Below are 15500 nucleotides of genomic sequence, written 5' to 3'. Positions count from 1 at the left end.
AATGATGAGTGAATATTCCTCAAAACTATAAATAAACCTTCAAATTTCACAAAATCAGCACTGCCTTGTCGTTTTCCTAGCAAGACTGGCATCAGACTTTTCTTTGTCTCAGCATAAGACAGCAAATACTGGCACCAGTAAGTGTAAAAATATCCAATTAGTCCATATGAATGGCACAATTCACAAATCCCCTCTTTGCCAACAGCACTCTTTCATTAGGTATTCACAAATACACATGTACGATAACTTACCAGTCTCACTCGCACCCTCCTCGTTGTTGGCTGTGCTGTTTAAATCAGCGCAAGCCTAATCATGAATGGAGACCTGGCCTATTTCTTGCCAAATGAAAACAAAATTGATCAAAAGAAACAATTACAGCTGAACTGCGCCAACAATAGTGAACTCAATTACTAGATCTCTCTGTATCCATCTAACATAGTGCACATCCTCATTTTGAATGGATTGATCAAAACAATTGTAGTATTTTAATTAATGGCGATTGTTGGATATCGACCTTAATATACTTCAGTATAGCATGCAAAAGCATAAAGCCACAGAGAACAGCTGATTGTATGGCAGTGCGACGACACACGACCGTGGCGACGACGAAGCACCCATGTGCAGTACTCATCCTATACATGGTGTGAAATGAAATACGCTGCCCTCAAGTGGAAGCTATTCCTATTCAGCGTGCCACCAATTTAGTGCTGCACTCATCTGTGACTCAGTTGAACCATTCTTTTTCCTGGTTCACATAAGGTAGAGAAATTGACCTCAAAATTATTTCAATCATGAATAAAACATATTATTCACTTTCACACTTAGATGTAATTTCTATTTGAGTTAAATGGACTTTTTAAATATTTTAATGTGATATAATATTATCTTGTTCTGTTGCATTAAATTTTTAATCTTTATGAGAACTTTTTATCACAAAAAATTCAGATGACATTGAAAAATAATACAGTTATGTACATTGTACATGCACATAAAAAATCATTGAATTAAAATTGTCACTATTTCCACCTTATTATAGTAATTATTAAAAAGGAGGTTTACATGTCATTTGCAAATGGCAAATTTATAGAAAGGCCATAAATGCAGGCCTGTTGTAAGCACAGTAAATTGAGCCATCATATTTCCTGATATGAAAATGTCAACTCTGTTATAGACTAGACTTGAGTGGACACAATGGCTAAGAAATTATCATGGAATGCTAAAATATTTGCTCTTGTCAGTTGAACAAGAAAACTCGCACCCAACATAGATTAGAATAAGCTTACATAATTTAATATTATGTTGGTGTAAGATGACCGAAGTGTGATGTAGAGTTATTAAATTTCTTGTCACTTTAATTTCCTGCTTTAGCGCTCTGTACAAGCATTCGATGTGGGTCTGGAAGTATCATTAGGATAGCTTAGATAAATATAATAAGCTTCATTTCACACAGTCAAAATAGATCGGCTAACAGAAATGATGACATAACAACTGAATAAATAAGGATGTTCATAAAAATAAAACAGGGAACTTGTCCTGGTATGATAAGCATGTATACTTGTTGCTTTGTACCTATGATGTCAGATATCAGGAAACAAAAAGAGTCTCTATTTTTTAACATTGAGGTTGAATTCATAATAAGTAAATTGATGTAAATACTTTTAATAAGGCCAAGTAAAATAAAAAACATGTTTCACGTCCGGGTTTTTGAACAAAAGGAGGAAGAGGGGGCTTTTTATTTTTTATTTTTTATCGCAAAATCGGTGTAAATACCCATAATTAGAGCTATTTTAGCGTATGCAATAATGCCTGGAAAAAGGAGGAGGCCTCTTTGTATTTGTTGAGAGATAGGCCCCCTCTTACTATCAAATAACCTTATAAAAGTGTTTCTTGTATTAGCAAGGCTATAGAAAGCATCTCAGCTTCCTAGATATATTTTTTGAAAAGTTGTAACTGAATTTAAAAAAATAAAAATAAAATTGAAGAAACCACAAAAAAGGAAGCGGGAGGGGACGTGAAACATGTTTATTTTTTTATTTTGCCTAATAGTAATACTAAATCACTTCTTGGCCACCGAAATGAGTCACATGGTGAAATTAATATAAAAATTGAAAAGTTAATACCAAGAGTCATATTTGGCATCAATCAATTATAACTGTTGCAAAATATGCTAGTCATAGGTCTAATTTGTGAAGCCAAAAGTAAAAATTTATAAATATTGAATTTCCCTAGATCCCCTCTAGTTTGATTCTACCAAAGACCTGCTTTGTTTGTGGATTACCTGTGGGCTGTAAGTGCTTGGTTAACACTATCGTCGTTATTTAGGCAAAAAGGAATTGGAAAAACCTTTTGCTTCCTGTTGTATATTTTTCTTACAGCTCTGAAAACTACCTTTCATTTTTACATTCTCCCATCTCTTTCATTTGCACCTTTTCATTTTTCAAATCTTTTACTTCCCCTTTTCATCAACATCATGAAACCCAAAGTCATATCCGTAATCTCACCTGGTTGCCTCACACATTCAACACATATATTCTAGGGTTCCAGACTTGTAGTCGAGTCACTGAAAGTCGAGTCCGAGTCGAGTCGAGTCATCGAGCCCTCGAGTCTCGAGTCGAGTCGAGTCATGAAGGCTTCGAGTCCGAGTCGAGTCGAGTCATTTGAAGTTTTCAGTCGAGTCGAGTCGAGTCGAGTCAGGCCATTCTGTCGAGTCGAGTCGAGTCGAGTCGGATATATTTTGTCGAGTCATTTCGAGTCACTTCACGTTTATATGCTCATGATACCAGCTGTCAACTTGATAGCCCAATTTGCATGAATTTGTACTTTTTTGAAATTAAAATCCCAGTGAGAGTACATAATATTAATTTATGAATCTATGTGCTCCATCCAGTGCATTGTGGAAATCAGTAATCAGTCATACTTGTAGTATTGCCATTAGGACCCGCCATGAGTATGGGTACGGGTGCGTGTCCCGGACCACGAGTACTTACGGGTACGGGTCCCAGGCCATGGAGTGCGGATTTCAGGTCATGGGTAAGGCAGTACGGGTACGGATCCCTAGCCATGATTATTCAGTCTGGGTCCATTCCAAAATAGGGTGCGAGTAATGCAGGTGCGGAGCCATGGAGTACGGGTAATGCAGTATGGGTACGGAAATTGGGACTCGAGTACGGGTACTGGTCCAGTAGTGGTATGGAAATTGGGACTTCAAGTACTTGTATGGGTCCTATTATGGGTATAAACAAATTAATTAATCAAGTACAAAAAGAGATCAAATATTGGTGGTCATAGTGAATCTAGCCTAAAGGTGGCATATTTTGGGATGCAAGTGAAAAAACTATGTCTATGTACAGTATGGACAGCCAGACTGTGCAATACTAGTTTCAACATATATTTAGCAATGATTTAGCTTTCAGTCTTATTATGCACATCTGGATAATTATATCCATGTTTTATTAATATTTCAAAATTCATATACATCCCAAATTTCTGTATATGGTAAGAACCTCTCTATTCATTTGACTCAGATGCACAAGCCCAAGCCTGGGCACAAGAAGTACATGTGGCTGGTGGAAATGCTCACACCAGTCAGTCACATTGCAATGTAGTTCTTCATGTGTGCAGCATGTAGAGGAGTGTATTTGGATGGGGAATAAAGTGATCAGTCATTGTGTGAATGAGACATGTAGCATACATGTAGGGGTGTGTGCACAGGCTGTTACAATGACATGTGTGTAGCATTCATGTACATTTTTAACACACAAATAAATTAGAAGTAGGCTACTGGTATTTGCAAAACATTAAACTGTAGTGCCAGGATAGTGAGGATATACACTCAAATAACACACTGCACGCTACTTATACCATGGTTACAACAGACTTGAGAAAACAGCTAAGATTTTCTGTGGGACTCATCAGACCCCAGCATAGACCATAATGTCATAGGGCCTACTTTCAAACCATGAACTAAAAGGATTTATTTTCAAGGATTTTAATTTCATGAGTGGGCTAAATTCACAAGAGACTGCGTGAGGCCTAAGAAAAATGAGCACAGGTGAAATTAAAAAGGTAATTGTATTATGAAAGTCAGATTGAAATTCTTAAGCTTACTTATTAAAATCATTAAATCAATATCAAAATTTAGCACAATGGTGATCTGTGAAATTAAGTCTCCACGAAAATGGTGGATTTTGACAATTTGCAAATGAAAAAAAGTCCTCACAAAATTAATTGTTATATTAACAGGCATGAGAATGAATCTTCGGGGAAAATCCTGAAAATATGTACAATTGGGCAAAAATAGCTCAAAACAGCCTGAAAATTAACAAATTTGAGCACAAAATTTGAATTCAGAAAAATCCTGCAAATTCTCACGCCTGTGTTAAATTGTTTACAGGTTACTGAATAAATACCACCATGTAAAATCAATTACTTACAATATTGTGTAAAACAACAAGAACTGAAGTATGTGTACTACTACAATTGACCTACATGTGCTTATGAGTGATGACCACTTTTGACAATCAACACAAAACACTTCTGACAATGATCAATAATAATCTTTGATCAATTTTTTTAACATTGATGTGTTTTAAGATGATGTACAAATGTATAACAATGTTGATTGATTGAATCTCAGACCATTCATGTTACCATGTAAATTGTTTGTTGTTTGATGTAATAATGTTTGTAATATAGCTACATAAAAGACTAAAACAGTAGGGGTCTACTGTGTTCATAAACAGGCAAACATGTAGGCATTGACATGTACTTTTAAGTGTATGTAATCCAAAATGAAATAATTATATATTAATTATTAACCAGTTACATCAAAAGGTACACAGTAATCAAAGAAAGAATTAACTTACAAAGTTGGATGTTTGGTTAAAGTTGGATGTCACACCAATTGGGTTTGAGGCACTACTCCAATGATGTGTGATGATTGACTGATGACACTTTATTGATTGAACACCACTTGAAAGTTGACCTATTCACTTGTGTGTTTTATGAATGGGGAAGTTCAGTTGCTCATTTGCATAACAGTAACAGACACAATTAATGGGTACAGTTTTGATCAAGTCCTGAAATTATGCTCAACTTGGTAGTTCTATAATTAATGTTGTATAGGTGGAAGGGTTTGGAGCTAGACTACTTTTCAATATACCTCCATGCACCAAGTACATGTACGTAGGGATGTGAGAGAGGCTCCCAGCTGGTATAGTAAGAGCCCACTTTGTAAAATAGGCCTATAAGAATCATTCACACACTGAGATATGTGGAAGAATACATGCAGATATTATTAGAAATCTTAAGGTATAATTTATATTTTCGAGTCATTTTTAAAAAGTCGATTCAGCCATACTGACTCGAGTCACAAGCCTCGAGTCATCGAAGTCGAGTCATCAAATTTCGAGTCGAGTCGAGTCATCGAGTCATCAACCCTCGAGTCGAGTCGAGTCGTCGGGTCGCCTTGCCTCGAGCGAGTCATCGAGTCACCCAAACTCGAGTCGAGTCGAGTCGAGTCGAGTCATTTCGAGTCGAGTCACTACAAGTCTGGGTTCTAGCTGTTCTGACCAAGCAGTTTTTACAGAATTAGTCACAGAATTTTGTACATTTTGTAACATAAGTTTCCAAAATCCATCAACAAAATTTACAATCAACAACAAAAAACGTTATTGATATCACCAACTACAGTAGTACTAAAATCGTACTGCTTTCAATTGCATGAAATCCCTATGATCAAGCATATGCAATCCTGACCGTAATTTAGGCAAAAAGGAATTAGAAAAACCTTTTGTTTCCTGTTGTATATTTTTCTTACAGCTCTGAAAACTACTTCTTTTCATTCTAACATCTCTTCCATTTGCACCTTTCCATTTTTCAAATCTTTATTTCCCCTTTCATCAACATCGTGAAACCCAAAGTCATATCCGTAATCTCACCTAGTTGCCTCGCACATTCAACACATATATATTCCAGGGTTCTAGCTGTTCTGACCAAGCAGTTTTTACGGAATTAGTCACAGAATTTTGTACATTTTGTAACATAAGTTTCCAAAATCCATCAACAAAATTCACAATCAACAACAAAAAACGTTATTGATATCACCAACTAGTAAAAATCGTACTGCTTTCAATTGCATGAAATCCCTACGATCAAGCATATGCAATCCTGACCAAAGATACTCAATGTATTGCCAACATTTGTATAGTTATTATTTTAATTTTTATACACATAGCTAACCGGATGCTCTACACTTGCTTGGGTACAAAGTTTTAATTACTTGATTATTAGAAGATATCAATAAACCCCACACCCACGGCCATAATTATGTTAATAATATGTTTGTTTTCAAACAATATCTAAATATAATATACTCCAAAGGCGACCCGTTCAATTTTCCATCCGATAGAAAGAAAAAAAGAAAACTGAGACAAAAAAAACCATGCCATATCCTCTCTGACACTAGTCTGAAGACCATCCACTGGCCCAGGTAGTTTGATTTTTAATAACAAGACGGAAACAAAATTACACCAATAAGTAAAGTAATTTTAGTTCTTATCTGCAAGTGGATGGCAAAAAACAATCTCATATTCATCCCTTAAGGAAAACTATTTATTAAAATTTGCGGTGACAAAAGAATAATTATTTGTCTATGAAAATCATTTGTGCACAACATTATATATTTATCCTCAAGCATATGATCCTATAGCTGTGACATTTTCACATTTAACACAAATATTTGTGCAGCATATTTGCAGCATCGGGGGTGGACAACCTTTTTAAATGCTGCATGCTAGCCATAGACTTCAACATGATTTTTTTTAAAGTTTGGAGATATTTTATCCAAATATCAAGAACGATCTTAAGAACTACTGAACCAATATAAGGCTTGTTTGTACTCATTTTAATGTACTTTTCATGCTGATGCCAAATATGTTCATGATAATTTAGAATTCTGAAATTTGTTAATTAAAAAATAAATTGAAACTTGGAACTTAAAAGGGCATTTCGTGATCCACAGCCTCATCCCCACACTTTTCTGAAAAAAAGTTGAGATTTTTATACCATTGGATTACATAATGTTTATGAACCAAAAATTTCTTGCAGATTAATCCGTTTAGCAGAAATATCGACAAATTTGAATTTCGTTCTGGTATACCAGAACGAAATTACAACACATTGCCTATGGAGCAGTCTAATACACATAATCATGCATAACTGCTTCATAAAAAATCAGAATCAACTGAAATTTAGGAAAAAAGCTTACTCCGTGGATATCTACTGAAAAATGTCATAAAAAGAGGAGGCTAGGATCACGAAATCCTCCTTTAAAAACTCTGCAGGCCAGAAATTACCAATGAAAAATTTGGTGGGCCACAGATTAGAATTTGGGACATGTTTACACAATACCAAAGTGATGTACAGGTTTTGGGGCATGGAATGTTTAGAAGCGAAGCCATTTCCAGGTGTGTTTTGGAGCCAAAATGATGCCAAAATTTCCTATTTGATCATACCGACTGTCAGCAGTGGCGTTGCCAGGATCTTGGTGTGAGGGAAGGGGGAAAAGCCAGATTTTCAGTCCCATTATAGTCAATATTTTGTCCCATTTTTGGTCATTTTAAGGACATTTTGCTCGTTACCATCCCCATTTTGTTCCTGAACATTTTCTGGGGGCGTGACTACGCCACTGACTGTCAGCATTACATTTTCAAGTAAAGTTTGTGACAAATTGCCAGTGTTCGAAATGTTGGTTGTCCGGTTGCCCGGGACAACTAAAAAAGTCGCCGGACAACCAAAGATACCGATTCTGTTGTCCGCCGGACAACCATAAATTTGTAGCCAAAACTCACCTTTGTATGTGTATCTTTAAATATTCCAAGATCGGACAACCAAAAACTTAGACGGACAACCATAAATTGTAACCTGGTTGTCCGTGGGACAACCAATTAGTTTTCCTTAATTTGAACACTGCAAATTGCTCCTTTTCTAATGTCCCAAATTCATGACAAGATCAAACATGTACCCATGGTACCAAATCATGGTACATACATTGTCTCTGAAGATGTTAACATTGTATAAAAAAAGATTACGTCAAATGTACCAATATCCTTTTGTGAAGGGTAACAAAAAGTTCCTCTTTAAACATTGGATTTGGACCAAATGAAAGAAAACATAGAATTCATTGTGCATTCCCTTTTATTCCATGTTTAAATTTAAAAATAGATATCCAATATATATTCCCTTGACAATTTTAAGCTTATGTTCAATTTGTCTTTTTCGTGCAGTTACCATAAAGACAAGTGCTGGCATACATCAGGGACCGAAAAGTAGACACATAGACATACATACACGTTTGCATCACAGAGTGGGTAACTATCAATCGTAGCCAGTCAGCCAGGCAATAACCTGTAGCTGTCAGTACTGGCTCGTGTTTTTCCACTTGTCATGTCGCTTACATGCTCCAATTGCACTTCACACCTGGCCCCTCCCCCAACAGACAAATGTGCCAACGTGACTGTCTAATGATGGAACTCTTGACTACCTAGCAACAAAACATGGAAATACTTTGCATACAAAAGAAGCTTTACTACACATTTATCCTCCTCCTTTTTATCATCTATTCATCTCTATCCTCCTCATTTTCTGCAAGTTGTGTATTTAATTTGCAAGAATGGCACCACCGCACTTTGTCTCTTAAAAAATTATTGCAATTCTGTACCTGATTTTGCACACAGACCAAATCAACACCACAAACTATGAGCAAAGATCTGAGCTATCCGATCTGAAGAAGAGCCTACTACAGTATGTTGTAGCTATTGAAGAGTTCAGCTGATGTGAGGTCCTACAGTATCTCCAGGATAGTTCTCTCTGGATCATGTGGATGATTCCTGTAACTACCACACTATCATGATTACCATTCACTGCACATAAAATGACCAGCCGAATATGGTGCACACACTACATTTCCAGCAAACTGGTAGGACTACAAACTTCTCAAGCTCTCAAGATAATGAAATTATTGAAACCCTCCTCTACATCCCGATTCCAGAATGTGTGTGGGTGTCACAGGGACCACTGATAAGGGATAAAAAAAAACCTTTCTAAAGCTTGCCATTCTATTCACCTGCTACCTGCTCACCTTATAGGTCATCTAAGAGGTCATAGAAAAACATTCCAAGAGAGACATTCTGCTCTCCCTTGTTTAATTATGCTGTGACTTCTTCTATTCAGATTCCACATATCTAACACTTTCCTGACAAGTTCCTATTGTTGCAAGGAATGGCAAACATTAAAATTTCTTTCAAAAGGTGTGTAAGTCTGCCTAAAATACCATTACCTTAGTATTTTACTATATTATATTATCTGTTTTTCACTGTAAGTCTAAAAATACAGGGTTACTGGTATCAGTGGCATATTATAATACTGTACCATAGATAAACTTTTGGAAACAAATATGACATCTGTTGAGCAAACTTTCGATTTGAAGATTAAACACTCTACTAAGGCTCTCATTTTCGGGAAATTCGGCTCCCGGGTACCCGAACTTTTTTTCGAGCGGGTACCCGGGTACCCGAAATTGCAAAAAAAAAAAAAAAAATTTTCAAAAAAAAAAAAAAAAAAAATTTTTTTTTTTAAATTTTTTTTCAAAGTTTTTTTTTTCGGTTTTGTAGTGTCTCTGGACCTAGACCTAAATGCTAGGATCATGGTTCATAAAAAAAAAAAAAAAAAAAATTGAATTTTGCACATTGTTTTGTGTTTTTAATCTGAAAATTGATACATAGTTTTCATGTCATACTCTATTAATGATATCAAAATGCATTCAAATTCAATGCATTTTGATATCATTAATAGAGTATGACATGAAAACTATGTATCAATTTTCAGATTAAAAACACAAAACAATGTGCAAAATTCAATTTTTTTTTTTTTTTTAGGTCAACCATGATCCTAGCATTTAGGTCTAGGTCCAGAGACACTACAAAACTGAAAAACTTTGCAAAAAAATTTTTTAAAATTTAAATTTTTTTTTTTTTTTTTTTTTTTTTTTTTTTTTTTTAAATTTCAGGTACCCGGGCAGGGAATTTCCTGCCCGGGTAATAGGATTATCGGGCGGGACTCGAATTCCCAGGACTCACTCAGAGCCTTACACTCTACAGGATTTAAAAGCAAGCAACGTGTTTGTCTAGGGTAGCTCAAATTTAAAATATTTTAATTTTTATATATTTTAATTCAAATTGAAATGTAAACATTAATTATTGAACAAAAAGAGTAAGTACTGGAATTTGGGGATTCATATATTTATGAACCATGAATACATGCAAGCAAGCACTTGAGTGCAGGATGTCTATTATGCACACTCTTTTCCTTCCAATTACAATGAGAGTCATGGTAATTAGTTAATTAGTTATATTTATATTTTCATATGTCTTGCCGTTCTTGAGTTGAAGCCAAATATATCAAAATGAAAGTTTTGGGCATTTTATTCCCCTCCTCTGAATTTCATCATCTGCAACAATTCATCCAATTGGCTATACCCTGCTCTACATTTAATACCATTTATTTTCATTTCAAATGTAACACCCCAATTCAAAGGAGTGCCTGGTCTTTTTTTTTTTTTTTAGGGGGGTTAGGGGTAACTCCCCCCAAATGAGTTGGTTTATAACTCAACACCTCCCAAAAAATAAAAAATTGCCCCTAAAAACCAAGCCCGAAAAGAGAATTTCAACCCTCCCTCCCCCTACCCCAAATAGTGCAAGTTAAAAATTGGCCCGGTAAACACACAACCTTTATTTTTGGCAAAATTAGTGTAAATTGAATTGACCTGGTAATTAAACTACAAAATTTCACTTTAATTAATTGGGCATACATGTAAATAGTGAACATAAATAGTGAATAATGAACATTTTTAACTTTTCGCATGCAATTATCAAAGTGACACAGGGACCAAGTGATGCCCATCAGGAGCTTACCCCCCAAAAAAAAAAAAAAGATTTTAACAAAAACTACACTAATTCAAAGTACACGTTGCATACATAGTAATCTTATTTCTTCCTCTTGAGCAAGTCCATACAACCATCCTAATCAAAAATTCATGGGAGGAAATTGAACCAAAAAAAATCTGTCAAAATGGTTGAGGAGAATAATGCCATATTCATACCAGACAGTAAACATACCAACAAAAGATGTAATATAAATACAACCAAGCTTGAATAGGATCAGTTCACAAGTGAATGCCTGATATAAATCCATATCACAGAATTCAATATCATGCTTTTTATAGCCCTTTTCTTTTCCCCATATCACATCCTTCCAATTGCATCCTTCTAGATTTTTAAAAGCTTACAAAGAGCACAATCCTGCATACAATTAGACTTGTATTGATTTCAAATCCACTGTATCCAAACTACACTAGTTAATGAGTTTTGCCCCCCCCCCCTTTTTGGTGTGAAACAGGGCGATGCAGTGTGGGTGTCTGAAAATTTGGAACAATTTCAAAATAAAGGCTCATTGTAAAGCAAATCATGTATCCATTTTAGTCTGACAAAAATAGTGATACCATTAGAAAATGCAAGGACAATTTTCAGACCAGAACCAGCAGGATTATGGTAGCTATTTTTTTATACATAATTTCATCCCGGGGGCACTCATGTATAAAAGTTGTAAGCATCCGCGTGAATTGACTTTCAAAAATGACCCTAAGCTAGGATGTCGAAAATTTGTCAAACTAACCCTAAACAAGGATTTTACTCAAATTTATAAAAACACCCTAAGCGAGGAATTTGTTTGAAATTTACCCCTAAACAAGGACAGTAATATAAAAACATCATAAGTGAGGAATTGGTTTGAAATTTGCCCCTATTCATTGCGTGTGTCGGTAGAGTGCTGTTGGAGTCGGCTCCGATTTTTTTTAAAAATCTGGTTAGTAAAATTGCTCAGAAACCACTCTTTTGTGCCGAATAACTTGATAAATATGTCACCACTAATGTCCGTTAATTAGGTAATATAAAAACCCTACCCTAAGCGAGGATAGTCCTTTAAAAAAAACACCCCTTCTTTTAGTAAAATGAGTGTTTTGAGACCCTAATCGCGCATCCGCGCGGATCCTCGCTTTGCTTTTCAAAACCACCCTAAATCCGTGTTTTCTTTCACGCGGATGCTTACAACTTTCATATGAGTGATCCCCCCGGGAATTTCATTTCATCATCAATAGTCTGTGAGGTGATTTTAAACCTCAAGAGTACATTTTTTTTTGGTAAATGTTGCACTTTTTTGTCAAAATATTTTCAGAGAAGATGAATCCCAGATAATCTTAGGTGACACTACAGCAAGGTCCAACAGGCCAGGACAGGTTCTATTAAAACTACACCACATACTACAGCTGAAAGCCACTGCGCATGCATGAATCCGATGTGATGTGATGACGCAATCACCCTAAGTCATATGTGCACAGATTCGCTGGCCAGGTCAGCAAAAACCAACAGCTAAGTGGTGGTGGGCGAGCTAGTGATTGGCAATTTTGGCATGCAAGGGGTCTCGGGTTCCAATCCCACCCCAAACAAACAACTTCTTTCTTTATTAATTCCTTCTTTCCCTTCCATTCGACAAAGAGCACTTGGAGAGTTAGGGTTACAGGAATGTGCGGTCGAAAGGGGTTGCATTTCATGATCTCAGGTATTGATTGGGTTGCAAAACTCAAAAATGTTCTCAAAAATATTGGAAATGTGCTAATTTTTCATTGTTTCATTACAAAATTCATTTGGTACAGATAATTTTAATTAATATCTGCATCTACATTTGTAAACCAAAAGGATTTCTTTGTGAGTTGAGGCTTTCTGGCTCTCAACTCTCGATTTATAAAATAAAAATGGCTGATATACATTGTAAAAGATTGCTACTTTTAGCTACTTTTAACCATGACTACACACCAAAGGATATAGTGTTGTGCACCCTGCATGTGAAAAGTGATCTTGTACCCTAATGACTGTGTAGGAGCATTGTCTCTCATCTCAATCAGTCAACATCCATCAACTACTTCATAATTTTACTTAAAGTGGTAACCCATCTGCTTGCTGTAAGCTGGCTCCATCCTCTAAGAATACAATGTAACCAGTTGACTGAATTATATTTTTAATCACAAGCAAAGAACATGCTCCATATAAATGTAAATGTGATGTGTCATGTCAAAAGGAGACAATTATGGGCAGGTTATCAATTTTGAGGTTTTTACATCTCTTAAATATACAGATATTTTGCTCCACAACGCCATTTTCCCCAATGAAATCGGTCATTCCTAAGTGAAGATATTGAGTTCGTAAGTATATGGTCGCATGTCATAAGTTGGGTATGCAAAAAGGGTGGAGGGATTACACTTTTCTGAAAATTGCGATACACAATTGATTGGCTTTCCGTAACCCCATATCCTACAGCAGTGGTTGATACCTCATTTTAAGCCTAATTTTATACTCTTTCAGTCTACTGAAGCATATAATTATACATCATTCAGTAAAAAAATCACATCAGTTGAAATGAAAAATGCCAGGGGTGGAGGAGCAGGCGGATGTGGAGCAGGCGGATGCGGGAGTGTATGCATAGGGCCTATGTGAAAATTCACATGTCAGAATGTCAAAACTACTGGTTACTTTTTCAAATCTAGTGAGGGAATGATGTATTGACAGCTTTGAATGTTGAATTTATACAACTAAAACAATTACCGACTACTTAAGGTGGCACTACACCCCATGATATATTTTAAGACTAATTTTGCATTTTTCTCAAAAAATAACTACACACTGGTAAAAAAAGTTATGTATATTATAGGGGCCAGGAATCCAATTACCTCACTGAAATTTCAGTGATTCAAGACAAGTGATTCATCTAAATATGTTAAGAAATGAGGTACATTCTACCAGTACCTCTTTTCTTATCATAAATAACGTACTGCTTGTATTGAGTCACTGAAATTCCAGTGCAGTAACTGGATTCCTTGCCCCTATAATATACATAACTTTTGTTACGAGTGTGTTGTTATTTTTTATTTATTTATTTATTTTTTTTTTTTTTGTTGAGAAAAATGCAAAAAATAGACACAAATTTATCAAGGGGTGTAGTACCACCTTAATACACATGTCATTTGTATGACCCACCCTAGGACCCCCGGGATGTGCGTCATGGTTGGGTCATTTACCAACCAATTAGTGACGCAGGGTACGGTCATTTACTCAATATGTGCGTCACAACATACCCCGAGGGGTGCGTCAGTGTCAGTCACTTTACCTAGGTGTGTCAATGGTTAGGTGCATCAGTGTCAGTCAAAATACCTAAATGGTGAGTCAAATTTGTGTCATGAGGACAGTCATTATCCTTAACATGTGCGTCACAATTTTGACGAGGGGCTCAGTCATTGTCGGCAAATGTCCGTCGTTGTTTAGACGCACATGTGGGTCATGGTATAGTTAAATCCGACGCACCTTTGTAAAGTGACTCACCACTCCCGGGGGTCATGGGGTGGGTCATACAAGTGACATGTGTATAAAGGGTATTACATGTATGTTCCATTTTTTTTTTTTTTTCATTTTTAATGAAATCCTAGTTGAATTTCAATATTTTATGTACGTTTCTCTTCTTGATATTCATTTCCTCAATAATAGAATAACAGTCTCGCTATTTACTCGTAAAAAGGTCATTGACCTTCACAATGTAATTAACATACGTACAATTATTTCAAATAGTTCATTTGAAGCATTGATGTATTGAGAACATATCCTCCAAATCTGATGACATTCTTGTATAAAATAAAAATTTTAGAGTCATTTTTATAATTGAGGTCCGATTTGAGAAAAATGCATTTGAAAATTGAGATTTACATAGACACCTGTGTATTAATTAATTAGTAATTAAGCATTATCTCACAAATTAAGTATAGTGTTTAAGGTTAAAAATTGTGTTAATTATTAGAGGTTGTCAATATATACAACATATCAAAAAATAAATTTTTTGTCATTTTTGACCATGAAATGGAAATTGTACCCAACTTATGACATGCGACCATATGGTATTATAAAATTGGAAATTGCGATATCGGCCTTTAAAAATATTATTGACATGTCAATTTTGAGAGTAGAAATTCCCTTGAAAAATGTCTCAAAAAATACAAGATGCCAGTTATATTCGGTCTGAAACTATCAGGCAATAAACATTAATAACATCACAAATTCGCAACAAACCCAAATTGTGAAGAAAAAAAAACACAGGGCAGATTTTTGGCTATTTCTCCATTTACGATCCTGCCCAAAAGTGTCTCCTTTTGACATGACACGTCACAAATGATCATATATTTAAAAATATAATTCAAGCAAGTACACTATTAACCATTCTATCAGAAGGGAAAGAAGAAACGTAAAAGGAGAGAAGATGAACAAAGAAGTCACTTGGTACCCTGAGATTCAACCTGGGACCCCTCCCATGCCACATAGAAGAACACTGACCTGTAGATGAAAAGA

At 35.6% G+C, this 15500-nt stretch overlaps 1 protein-coding gene across 3 annotated transcripts in view; it reads right to left on the bottom strand.

Moving 5' to 3' along the window:
* Positions 1-15500, bottom strand: part of LOC140153112 (uncharacterized) — a 145374-nt gene that overhangs the window by 124084 nt on the left and 5790 nt on the right. The window contains exon 1 of one of the 3 annotated variants that reach the window (XM_072175746.1): positions 252-383. The exons of the other annotated variants lie outside the window; for them this stretch is intronic. The gene's annotated coding sequence lies outside the window, so the exon portion shown is untranslated. Of the gene's footprint in view, positions 1-251; positions 384-15500 lie in introns of those variants that run through there. 3 annotated transcript variants of the gene reach the window in all.

Source organism: Amphiura filiformis, chromosome 5, assembly GCF_039555335.1.
Source record: "Amphiura filiformis chromosome 5, Afil_fr2py, whole genome shotgun sequence".
In the NCBI taxonomy this organism is placed as follows: Eukaryota; Metazoa; Echinodermata; class Ophiuroidea; order Amphilepidida; family Amphiuridae; genus Amphiura; species Amphiura filiformis.
The sequence above is the reverse complement of the archived record's forward strand: the minus strand, read 5'-3'. Positions and strand labels throughout refer to the sequence as shown.